The sequence below is a fragment of the Rhineura floridana genome, chromosome 7 (assembly GCF_030035675.1).
Source record: "Rhineura floridana isolate rRhiFlo1 chromosome 7, rRhiFlo1.hap2, whole genome shotgun sequence".
NCBI classification, from domain to species: domain Eukaryota; kingdom Metazoa; phylum Chordata; class Lepidosauria; order Squamata; family Rhineuridae; genus Rhineura; species Rhineura floridana.
The window spans coordinates 83,710,461-83,723,038 of record NC_084486.1 but is presented as its reverse complement, the minus strand read 5'-3'; the positions used below and the strand labels follow the sequence as shown (position 1 = coordinate 83,723,038).

At 42.2% G+C, this 12,578-nt stretch overlaps 1 protein-coding gene across 9 annotated transcripts in view; it reads right to left on the bottom strand.

Annotated features, from left to right (window-relative positions):
- Positions 1-12,578, bottom strand: part of NT5C2 (5'-nucleotidase, cytosolic II) — a 141,655-nt gene that overhangs the window by 56,115 nt on the left and 72,962 nt on the right. Inside the window, exon 2 of one of the 9 annotated variants that reach the window (XM_061636130.1) lies at positions 7,686-7,745. The exons of 7 other annotated variants lie outside the window; for them this stretch is intronic. The gene's annotated coding sequence lies outside the window, so the exon portion shown is untranslated. Of the gene's footprint in view, positions 1-1,206; positions 1,353-7,685; positions 7,746-12,578 lie in introns of those variants that run through there. One more of the 9 variants, XM_061636132.1, reaches the window with a different exon arrangement.

Genomic DNA, 12,578 nt, shown 5'->3' with positions numbered 1-12,578 from the left:
ACTTAGGGCTATTTTACCTAAAGACTCCTGAAACCATAGCCTTATTCATACCTTTATGCACATATTAGATTGTGAGAACAGGGCATACCTCCATTGCACATGTCAGCTAACCCCACCTCCTGGCACTCACACATACAGAATGAACATCTGAAGGGAATGAGCCTATCCATGTACCACTGTATATGCGGAGGCTTCCATGTAACCTGGAGGCCCAATTTGCAGAGTTCCAGGTTACACAGAAAATTTCATGTGTACATTGTATGCATGAAGGCTCTCTGTAGACATTTGTACTTTTCACATGGATAATATTAAGCTACTGTGCTAGCTGTCACATGTGATGTTGGAAACATGGCTGCTTAGTGACACATTACTCTAACTTACTCTAAATAGGATCTTAGAAAGGCACAATTCAAATGTATGTGTGAACCTGTAATTACAGCCTAGAATACTTGTATTCTCCAAAAAGGGGAAAGATTACCAACAATGGCAATGGCACATTCATGTGAATAAGAAGCATGTATGAACTGTAGGTAAAGAGACTAAGCTGAACATCCAAAATACTAAGAAATGGGGTAACATTAGTTAGGACCGACTAAGCAGCAATGGAACAACTCAACAATGTCAGAACTCTTCTGAAGAAACTGAACATTCTTCAGAAAGAACCATGAAAAGCAAACTACAACTGCAAACATACACCTGAGTTTTGTAATGAAATTATAATCTAGATTTCACTTTCCTATTGGTTTTCAAACTGTGTGTTTTTAGCAACTGTGAGGGTTTCTTGGAACTTATCAGGGTTTCCTCAGTAAGAAAATTGATATCAGAACAGCTGACAGAAATATTCAATTAGTCAACTGGCCCATCACTATGTATCTTCTCTTGTAATCTGTAGTCACAGCACGTTTCCTGCGTTCAAGGAACATTTACAGTTCATGCACAATGATGGTGAAACCGCACAGCATTCTGTGACCTGCAATAAGTAAGGGATTGTAGCAAACATGCAAGGATGCATCAACCGAAAAACTGATCTAAAAAGACTTCCTAGAAGGCAAAAAGCTTGAAAACTACAGTATAAAAGCTATATGAAGGTATTTATTGCAGACCATTTGTGATGCTACCTTCTTTTGGTAACATGGTTATGTTTCCAATGTGCAGCTCAGGCCTGCCAAGCTGTTTTTAGTGGCCCACCAGCCTCCAGCAAAATACCTTGCAGAGGAACTTCATCCTGGCCTTGCAAAGATGCCTGTTCTTCCTATTGCATGCCACCACTACTAGCATATCACAGGACTTTGGAAACAGGAAGAGGGCACTTATTCCAATTTCCAGAGCAACTAAGACCTCTTCACAACGGTGAAGTTCAAGAGGGAAAAAAAGCTGCACCTTTGCTCGATGAGGAAGAGGACTGGTGTTGTCTTCCATCACAGTGCTGTAATGGGAGAACCTCTCCTCTCAACTCAGCACTGCAGTGAGGAGATAAATAATATATGTTATTCAGGGACAGAGAACACACTCACACCACTCACACACACATTTATATATACACATACAGGCATGTAAAGATTACTCCCAACTGCAGTTTGCATTTGCAGAAACTCTCCCCATTTTCTTTTCCCTCCCTTCAGATTCCATCTCTCCTGCCCAGCCACCTATTTCCTCTCCATAACAGAGTTCTCACCATTTTGATTTTTAACTCTCCCCCCCCAAAAAACCAAATGGAAAACATGTTCTCTCAAATGAGGCAAAAGGAGAGCTTGGAAGAGCCGAGATTGCAAGAGCAATGGAGAGTCTTGGGTGATGGCAGGCAGCTGAGGCTTCCCTGTATTAAAAAAAAAATTCTGCAAGCTGACAATGGAATTTATACAGGGAATGCATAATGTTCATTTAAATGATTATTTTAATTAATTGAATAGATACTGTGACTTTTGCACAGAAAAATGGTAGTTCAATGGTAATAGGCAGATAGCAGAACTGTCAAATGATAGGTATCAAACACTATTTTCTTCTTCACTTTATGAAATTCATGTTCAGAACCAGTATGCGATTACTCCCTAACCATTCAAATTTGGGAAAGGAAATTCTACCATGTAGGTTCAGATTTAAAAACCCATTATCAGAATCTCCCTTGAAATATTTAAAGGTAAATATTTAAAGGCAGTATAAATTAGATTTTAAAAATACATTATTTTTAAAAAATGAAATATTAAAATATCCACCTTTGATTTAGTCTGGTTGAAAATTATATCTCAAAGTAGCCAGTACAACCCATCATCATCATCACTTTCTCTAACAGTAAATTTAGGTGGCTAGTGATGACAGAACTGAAGCCAAAACTGGCAAATATATACACACAAAATATGTAAATAGAAATCTAAACACGATAACCTTTTCCTGCTATTAAAGGATCCTTTGTATCACAATATGGAATGGGGGAGGAAGTAGGTGAAGTAGCTGATGTTTCTCAGAGTAAATCACCTGCAGCTGGGTCACCCACCTTGAACATCCCAAGTGAGATCCATCTTCAAGACTGCTGTTGCACCCAGCTCCCCTCGCCCTTCCTCTTGTTCTTTTTAGGAACAGAGGACGCTGCCTTACACTGAGTCAGGCCATTGGTCCATCTAGCTCAGAATTATCTACACTGACTGGCAGCACGTCCCCAGGGTTTCAGACTGGAGTCTCTCCCAGCCCTACCTGGCGATGCCAGGAATTATTTATTTATTTTTTATTTATTATCATTATTTTTACCCCGCCCTTTTTCCAAAACTGGAACTCAAGGCGGCTTTACACGATAAAACTATATACAAAATTAAAATCAGAATCATTAACTATTGCAGAAATATATCTTCTCATTTGCCTGCATAAGCCTGGCAACACAGAAAAGTTTTCAGCAGGCATTTAAAATTCAGAACAGAAGGTGTCTGTGGAATCTCTATGGGCAGAGCAATCCACAAGACTGGGCTGATGACACTAAAGGCTCAATTTCTCGTTGTTATCAAATGAGCCTTTCCAACTCAGGGCATGACCAGTGATACTCCTGCAGATGATCTCAATGACTGAGCTGGGATATAAGGGTTCAGGTGGTCCCTGAACCTAAGTTTAAGGCTTTATAAATTAATACAAGGACCTTGAACCTGGCTCAGTAGTAGATGGGCAGCCAGTACATGTGTTTTAACAGTGATGTCACATGTTGTCAGCCATGTGTCCTCATCAGGAGTCTGGCTGGCACATTCTGCACCAGCTGGAGCTTCTGAACCAGGCCCAAGGGCAGCCCCACATAGAGCGCATTGCAGTAATCTAGACCTGAGGTTATCAACACATGGATTACAGTGATGAGGCCATCCCTGTCCTGGAAAGGGCAGAGTTGGCAAATCATACAAAACTGGTAAAAGGCACTCCTACCCATAGAGGACACTTGAGCCTCTACTGACAGAGATGTATTTTGGAGTATGCCCAAGCTATGCACCTGCTCTTTCATAGGGAGGGAACCACCCACCCAAAGAACCTCTGTCTTCCCAGGATTCAAGCACAGTTTACTGGCCCTCATCCAGTCCACTACAGCATTCAGATATCAATCCAGAACTACCATGGTCCCTCCTGATTTAGATGTTATAGAACAATAGAGCTGTGTGACATCAGCATACTGATGACGGCTTGATCCTAAACTGCTAATGACTTCTTCCAACGGCTTCACATAGATGTTAAATAGCACTGGGGAAAGGATAGTACCCTGCGGAACCCCACAGCAAAAATTCTAGGGGACCAAGGAGTACTCACCCTGTGCTACTCTCTGAACATGACCCTGCGGGTAAGAATGGAATCGCCAACACCCATCCCACTGAGTCGGTCCAGGAGGATACCATGATCAACGGTATCAAAAGCGGCTGAGAGAGTGAGCAGAAGTAACAGGGTTGCATTCCCATATCTCTCATGATAATGGCTTCAGGTCTGAAACCGGGTCTGAACGCAAATTGTAGTGGATCTAGGTAATCAGTTTAATCCAGAAATGCCTGCAGCTGCTCCACAACCACCTTCTCCACCACCTTTGCCAAGAAAGGGATGTTGACAACTAGTCTAGAGTTATACTCCATTAGGTCCAGAGTGGGCTTCATTTACCAATATTTACCAATATTGTTGCGTTTTCCATGTCCTCGTGGTATCTTTTGAACCATCCAAGCCACAGGTCAAGTGTGTTTTGACTGTTTGTAAAACACCTAGCTCACTGGGTGATGATTGCTGGTTGTCATTGTCTTCAGGTGGAGTGATGCAAGTGCTTGGTGGCTGCTTAATAACTGTGTGGCTTACAGAAATTCATAAAAGATATTAGCCATCATGACTAACAGAATTGAACTTTGGACCTTCTGCATGTAAGGCAGATGTTCTACCACTGAGCTATGGCCCTTTCTGTTTTAATTTTCATCTGAAATCTGAGGGTTTTTTAGCACATCGTCTCATCTGTCACCTTAAAACACTTTGCTGTGCATTAGGCATGTTAAATCACAGGCCAATGTCACACACACATATCTGGCACTTACATTCATGCTACCTCTTCCTGCCTGTCCTCCTTTTGATGCAGTATCTCAACTCTGAAGTTTGAATGTTCTAAACCAGCAGAGTGTCTCTGTAATGATCTGGAAACTGTGCCTAGTAAATTTGCATGCTTCTGCTTCTCTATGACTCCAGAAATGCCTAGCTCCCCTCTCTGATTAGGTGACCATGCCTGCTACTGATAAAGGTGCATGCATGCCTACCTTACTCTTATGCCAGGACTTAGAGGGTGTCACATTAGGGCTTTTAGGGTTACTTCTGAGTAGATATGGATAGACTGTACTGTAAGACTGATCCCTGTGCTTACTTGTAATTCTGGATGTTCAAGTCCTGCCTTTGCCACATGTCCATATCCACCTTTGTCCTAATCCGTGTTGCACTTTCTGTAACTTCAGTGCCAATTTTGAGCAGAATACAGAATGAAAACCTTCAAATACTATTTCTTAATGTATGTCATATGCATACAAATTGTCCACAAATCCACAAATAAGGTAGAGTGCAATTTTGAAACAAACACAAAGCACCTGTATATCTGAAATTTGGCAGGCTTGATCTCCTCAAAAAGGGCTACAGTGCCTGCAAATTTCATCCATTTCTGTCAAAAAAATTAAAAGATTTTAAGCATTTGTTCATATTCTCATGGTACAGAATGGGGAAGGTATACCCTTGTTGCTGCCCCCCCCAAATGCCCATGGGCTCTTGAGAAACAAAAGGGGATTATCAGCATGCTGGGGGGCTGGAGATCCCTAGATTTGCAGAAGTGCAAAAACATTTTTTAAAAAGCCCTAAGGCTTATCTACCCAAAAGACAGCTCAGTAGCCATTGGGGGTCATTTGAAAGAGAAAATGTAGTCTGTGTGGAATGCCCTTTGCTGGCCTGTTGCAACTTATAGCATCTCAGAAGAGGGCATGGCTGGCTGGCACCCTGAGCAAGAGTGTTCTTCTTAGGGGAGGGGGATATACTGCCACATTTTGTTAGGTCCCACTTGTTCAGCAATTCCATATTTATCAATTTGGAAATGAAACAGGGGGACCCAAAAAATAAGATACTGGATATACACATAACTACGCTATTCTGTAAATTAAAATAAAAATTAAATTTAAAGAACAGCCTTTACTATGCAAGGATCTACAGAATGTTGAGGATGTAGATTTCAAAAGAAAAAAAAGGAAAAGGGGGGGGCAAAATTGGCCTGATTGAATTAATTTTTTTGTGAGCAGGAGGACTATGGTTGTAGGGAAGCATGTCATAAGATTAAAAATTCCTCACTAAGCTATACAGGGAGGTTTCCGAAGAGACAAAAGTCTTCCTTTTCAGGGGAAACATCATAAATATGGCACAATAGATTACATGTTGACTTTAAAATTATAAGCTTGATGTTGTGCTCCAGCAACTGGCAAATAATTACTGGTTTTGGGATCTGCTCCCCAATTCCTTTTAACTGAAATATTTTTATTGAAATTTTTCTATATTCAATTTACAAATACATTTTGGAGTTGCTCCACTCCAATAATATAAACTTATATAAATAATATAAAAAAGTAAATAATAGACAGCTCCCTGATTCCAAAAAAAGTCATCCTGTATTTTATCAAGATAAGTCCTCCAAGTCCACCTAAGTGAAATAGTACTCCATATTTGGTGTCCTATAGATAATTTAGTTTTCTCAGTACTCAAATGACTCATGTGGTGAAGTGGAGATGGAAGCACAACTAGCAGAAATTTCCTACTTCACTTTAAGTAGACCACTTGAGTGAGCTGTTATTCATGCATATAAAATTAATCTGCAGACAGTGTAGATTGAACTAAGAGGTTGAAAATAGCTTATAAATGTTGCACTCTGATTGCTATTATGTAACCCAAGATACATTTTCCTTTAATTAGACAACTGGAAATGGAATTCACATGTCCCTTCTCGACAACACTCTACACAGAGTAGACTAGATTAATCAGGATGAGCTACAAGCTTCTGACATTTTCTTGCAAGCTGTACAAGCACTCATTTGGGTAACATAAGCTTCCAAGCAAGCAAGCAAATGACTGCTATCATGAAAGATTGGGTGCCAAAATAGGAGCAGCATAATGGAAGAAGCACCCATAACACAAGTTGTACAGGTAAATTGTATAGTTCAGTCACAATAAATCATCTGTTCTCAGACTGCTCAATTAAGGAAAGTTATTTAATAGTGAGACAGCTGGTATAGCACAGTGAGGAGGAGAGCCTGACTGGGAGTCCAGAGTCTGTGAGTTCAAATTCCCGCTTGTGTCTCCTGGGTGTCAAGGGCCAGCTAAAGATCACCCCCACAGTGAGTGGCTCAGGGGTTACGTGCCCTGCCACCTATGCAGCCGTGGGCAAGCTGCATGTGCAGCTGTGGCAAGCTGAGCAGGCCCTAGCCAGCTGGGGAGAACTAGCCTCAGAGGGAGGCAATGGTAAACCTCCTCTGAATACAGCTTACCATGAAATCCCGATTCATAGGGTCGCCATAAGTCGGGATTGACTTGAAGGCAGTCCATTTCCATTTCATTTAATAGTGAGATGAATAATGGTAAACCCTTAGTTACAGTGATTAGACTATACTACTGTATTTTTTTTAAATCAACAGGCAGCAAGATGTTGCCATGCATAATATATTGTGAAGTCAGCCAGATTGGTCCAGCTATCCTACATGAACACCTTTCATACAAGTGTAATACATGTGAAAGACAAGGCGGCTACTGAGAGATGTACTGAAATCATCATATAGATACGGAAACAAATGTTTTCTCAAGATTTGGGGTGTGTGCATGTATTACTTGGCAAATGGAGCAAAGCCATTTTATTGCTTTGATTGAAGAAGGAACCTTGAAGGCAACATACACAAGTTTTGTTCAAATCAACTGCAATACCAAAACGAATGTACTGCATTCAAAATTACTTTAACTCTCCAAACAATATGGGCGTCCTTATAAACTGTGCATGTCACAAAAGAAGCCAATCTGCACAGGAAACTATATTGTAATGCATTCTATACCCATGCATGCTAGTGTTACCTTTGCTGCCAAGTCCGGTACAGTAGCCATTTTTATAGTCTTTCTGGGGGAGGGGGGGAAATCTGCAGCCGCTCCAGCTAGAGCAAAATGCTGCGGCCAAGATTTTAACTCACATGAGGCAGATGCAGATGCTGAGTGTCACTCCAGTCTTGAAGGAGTTACACTGGACTCCCCTGTCAAAAAGAAAGAATCAAACTGACTTTAAAACTGCAACAGTGGTGGTGTGCTAACAATGGTGTGTTTGTTGACTGGAGCTATTGGCTTGAGAAAGACCAAATACTGGACTACCAGACATGGTTTGCAATTATCTACAAATCCACAAAAACCTCTCAGAAAAAGATTTCAAAATAGATATTTTGCAAGAGATTTCAGGCAGAGGTTTTGGTGTCTGCATAAAACTGAGAGGTGCAATATGTATCAAAAGCTGGAGTTCCAATACAAATCTTGATCATTTAAAATCTTATTTCAACAAAAATACAGATATTTACAATTACAAGATTATATTATAAACTCAGTATCAAACATTTACTCGTGTTTTGGTTTAATTGGCAACTTTGGGTTCTCCTCATCCCCCCACCCATAAAAACTATTTAAGCAAGTATTAGTAAGAAAGATAGTAGCATTGTATAAAAATTCTGAAAGACCACACATTTACTCAGACGTGAGTTTAAATAAATACTGAAACTTAAACTGAATGCTTATGAATAATTTCTATGAGCATCCATAATAATAATGACATACACCAAACTATTATTAATGTTTTTTGACCAATAGCTCTAATGACAACTGTGTCAAGCAAGAGTTGCAGAAAGTTGCATCTAGGATCATAAGAGAACATAGGAAGCTGTCTTATACCATCAATCAGCCCATTGGTCCATCTAGTTAAGTACTATTTATGCTGACTGACAGCGGTTCTCCAGGGTTTCAGACTGGATCTCTCCCAATCTTACCTGCAGATTGAACCTGGGACTTTCTCAGCGGCGTCACTACATGGGTGCGGGGGGTGCGCACTGCACCCGGTTGACACCATGAGGGGGGTGACACCCAGAGCCACCCCGTCGCAGGGCAGGGCGCCGACAGGCCGGCTGGACGGGCCAGGTGCGCGGCAGGACTGGCCCAAGAGTGCTCCTCTCCAGGTGGCAGGCGCAGCGGCAGCTGCTGCTCCAGGGACCAAGGAACGGGGGCGGGAGCGCAAGCCACCAAGCGAGAGCGCTGGAGGAGGGGAGGGCCGGGCGACCGGGAGGAGAAGGAGGGGGAGAAGCCATGATCTGGGCAGGAGCCACTGTAGTCCCAGCCCAGCGCAAGGCTCTGCGCCTTTTCTAGTGCTGCTCTGACATCATGTTGGGCGCGGCACCCATTGGCTGCTCAGCTCCAGGCCAGGCCCAGCCACCATGTGCTCACGCGGCCCAGGCAGGCCAAAGGCCCGCCGATGGCCCGCCCCCAGCAAGCACCCGGAGATCTCAAGGGCTCTTCCTGGCCGCCCCGTCAAGGACAGGCCCAGTCTGGTTGCCTCCTGCAAGGGAAGGCCTGGATTGAGAGGGTGCAGCCCCCTCCCCCCAGACAGAGGTCTTCAAGGAAGGAGTCTGGTTCGGGGGCCACCCCAAGCCCTCCACGCCAGGGTGGGAGAGGACGGCTTCCCTCTTGCCCCCCCAGGAAAGCAAGGCGGCCAGAGGCCCGCGAGACGGACAGACGCAGGGGTGACACCATGAGTTACCACACTGGGTGACACCAACCCTAGTGACGCCACTGGACTTTCTGCATGCAAAGCAATGCTCTATCTGCTCTATCACTGAGCCAAAGCTTTTCTCCTTACATCTTTTGTATTTAGTCTGAACACTGGCAACCCCAAAGTGGAAAGACGAGGCAACAGGCTCACGTCCACATAATCCAATCCAAGTCTTGCACAACTAATGTAAAATGCACATGGGGGCATGTGCATACACACTTTAATAATGCATATTATTTAACTCCTTAAAGGAAGGGCTGGTCTGTTAACAAGCATATATCTATCTATGCTTCAGCAAAGGCAGAAAAGTGGAGATGGGACTGGCGGGCTATGAGGCATGATCCAGTTGTACCAATAAGTCTGTATGCAGGGCTTTAAAATGAGCAAAGGTTGCAATCCTACACACACTTAACTGGGAATAAGCACCAATGAACTGAATGGGACCTACTTCTGAGTAGATATGGATAGACTGCACTTTAAGATTGATACCTTATACACACTTGCAGTAAGCTCCTTGATATGCAATGGAACTTATTTCTAATAAACATGGATTTGAATGTATGCTGTAACTAACTAAAATGCCGCTTTAAACTACATTTTAAGTCAGGTATTTGCAGTATTAACTATATTCCTGTAATAACTTTCCAAGTCAGTAAACACACTATTATGGAGTCGCCAAGTAACAATTATATTGTTACAAGTACAAAATTCAGTGACTAAGCCAATTTGAGGTTGGATATGAATGCTTCCAAGTTTAAATTTGGGGAAGTGACTATGATACGATCAAATATTTCTTTATAATGTGGGAAATGTCACCACCAAGGCTGGCTGCTATTTCAAGAACCTGTGATTTAAGAAGCAGAGGTATCTGAAAAGTATTGAAAGTTTTTACAATCCAGAATAGCTGTCATTGTAGTGTTATTTCTCACTGCTTTTTGTTACTGTAACATTATCATGCTGTATATTTCATTGCTTTTAGCTATCACCGGCTATTGTGATATATTTTACTGTCTGTTGTGGACTGTATTGTATTTAGGCCACTGTAACATTTGTCTCCATTGCACCATTGTGTTTACAGTGCTATACGTTTTTGGTATCTGTAGTGTTATTTACTGTCGTGATTTGTATTGCATTTTGGCTATTTGTACATTTGTTTGATTGCACTATAGAGATATGCCCTAGTGCCTGTTGTTTCCCATTTTTGCATTCTATTACACTGGGTAGTGACGTCTTTTTTTGCAAATGTCACAAGCAAACTCAAGATGTGGCTATTCCAGAGACATTCCTGCATGGTTTGTCAGAATCTGGTATCATATTCATGGCTGGCCCTTCAAACATTACAGGGTCTTCAGTCATTTCACCTCTGCTTCTAAAAAGCCAGCAGGGTAAATCTATATTGGAAATGAGCCTAACAGCCCATCTCTTTCAACTATATCATTACAAATCTACCACGTTAGTTGACATATATTTCAGTATTTGTGCCAAGGTACGGTCTGAAGACACATGAAGCCATCACCTTACTGAAGCTAAGCACATATATCCTGCCTTGTGCTCCATGACAGAAGGTAGGATTTCAATGTAAATTTTCAAAAAGTTTCTTTTTGCATAAATCTGCTAATTAAAAGAATAATAAACTCAAAAGGGTATGAGAATAAGCACATGTATTCTGTGGCAAACTTCTGACCGATTTAAAATTGTTAGTATGACCCATGATCAGTAAAAAGGTCCCTTCTGCATTACGCAATCACAATTGTGATAGCCAATCTAGGAAGTTATAATTTTTTGCACTGTATGCTTCTTGATAATAACCAGTTGATAATAACAATACCTTGATAAACACCAGTTATCACTATAATTATTTTATTTCAGGTAAATAAAGCAACCTAACATTCACCACTATGTGAAAGGAAGACGTGTTTGTTTCCATTGGGAGGGTGGCAGTGCTCCTCTATTTGATACCCTCTCCAGTTGAGTGTGTCAACCCTCCCAAATAGATTTTCAGGAGTACTGGGGCTGCAGAGGGGAGGGTAATTGCCCAAAATTGCCTCTCTTCTCTTTTATAAGTGGATGCTTCCACTGGTGCAATGAGCATCAATTGGCTATCACCGACTGATTTTAAGGTGCCAAGTTAACAGTTGGACAGATTAAAGAAAGAGAATCCTGCTGCTTTGTGTGTGGTTAGGCTTGCTTTTTGTAGCTGTTTCAGTCTAGCTCCAATTCCTCTGTAAACCACGTCTCATAGATTAGCAGTCAATCAGTTAATGATTTATTGGGAAGAAACAGTAAGATACATTTTGTACTTCTATAAGATTCCTTGGGCACCATCACAAGCATGTTTCTAGCAATATTTGAACTACCACAAATGAACTGGCTATTTTTTTTTTTGTAGGCAGCATTGTAAAAAATATATGTCCAAATCTGCCACCCAAGTAGACTGGTATAATTTCTAAAAATGGCATGTTATCAACTTCTTAGAAAAAATTAGATATACCACTACCTGACCATATGTCCACAAAAAGTGTACATGATTTTAAACATGCAGCTCTGGAATGGAAGACACTGTGTCATGGCCCCGTCAGAGGACTCATCAGACGAGGATGACTTGGGAGTAACAGCAGCAGACCCAGAAGCAGCAGACCCAGAAGGAGAAATGGAGGAAACTCCTGAGAACCCAGCTCCTTCTCCCACTCAGCTGCAGAGCAACCCAGACACAGCTGAAGCCCTTCAGCCAGACACAGACAGTGAACAGGATACTCCCCCCTCACCTGCAGAACGTAGACAACAGAAGGTCAGGCAGAAGAGGGGCAGGCCTGTCCACTTAAGGCCAAAATGCTGATGGGTCACACCTGCTGACAAACCTGCTACTTAAAAGTCAAACCTTGGTTTCAGCTTGTTGCTGACTACAATGTCAGGCGTGACCACTGTGTGTCTTCCTATCTCCTGAACCTTGACTTGGACTGATCTCTTGGCAAACTAGACCCGGACCTTCATTGACGTCTCTTCTGGATTTCTGGCTTGGCACGTAAGCTTTGAATGGCCTCTGCCTTATCTTGCTTCCTCCTTGCTAGCCTGGCAGATTTATAGCCAAGCTGCCGGCTGAGGACTACGGCCTGGCAATTACCAAGGAATCTCCAGACCTGCCTGCACCCCCACCGACACTGCTGTTTCAGTGAAGAGCTGACACACTGTTTGCTATCTTCACTCAGAGCTACTGCAGCCAGACCTATGACTGTACGTTAACAGTGGTTGAGATTGGAAATCTGCTGTGAAAACAAATATT